The sequence below is a fragment of the Microtus ochrogaster genome, linkage group LG7_11, assembly GCF_000317375.1.
Source record: "Microtus ochrogaster isolate Prairie Vole_2 linkage group LG7_11, MicOch1.0, whole genome shotgun sequence".
NCBI lineage: Eukaryota > Metazoa > Chordata > Mammalia > Rodentia > Cricetidae > Microtus > Microtus ochrogaster.
The window spans coordinates 10,099,140-10,099,558 of record NC_022032.1 but is presented as its reverse complement, the minus strand read 5'-3'; positions in this window follow the sequence as shown (position 1 = coordinate 10,099,558).

Sequence of the window (419 nt, the reverse complement as noted above, 5' to 3'; positions counted from 1 at the left end):
GTGGCTCTCTCTTCCTGCTGCCTGCAGACCCCAACATAGAACCCTCAGATCTCTCTCTCTCCAGCACCACGTCTGTCTGTTGTCCAGCTTCCCACCATGATGATCACGGACTAAACCTCTGAAACTGTAAGCAAACCCCAGTTAAATGCTTTCTTTTATAAGAGTTGCCATAGTCATGGTGTTTCTTCACAGCGATGGAACACAGACTAAGACAACACTACACTCTAAGAAAACCGATATATATGTGGAATTTTTACATACTAGTAATGAACAATTGGAAAGGGAATCAAGAAAATAATTCCATTTATAATAGCATCCAAAACTGTCAATTACCTGAGAATAAAGGTATGCAGAGAAGGCATCAAAACTGATAAAGCATACTGAAAATTCTAAAGAAAGCCTAATAAATGGAAAACAAA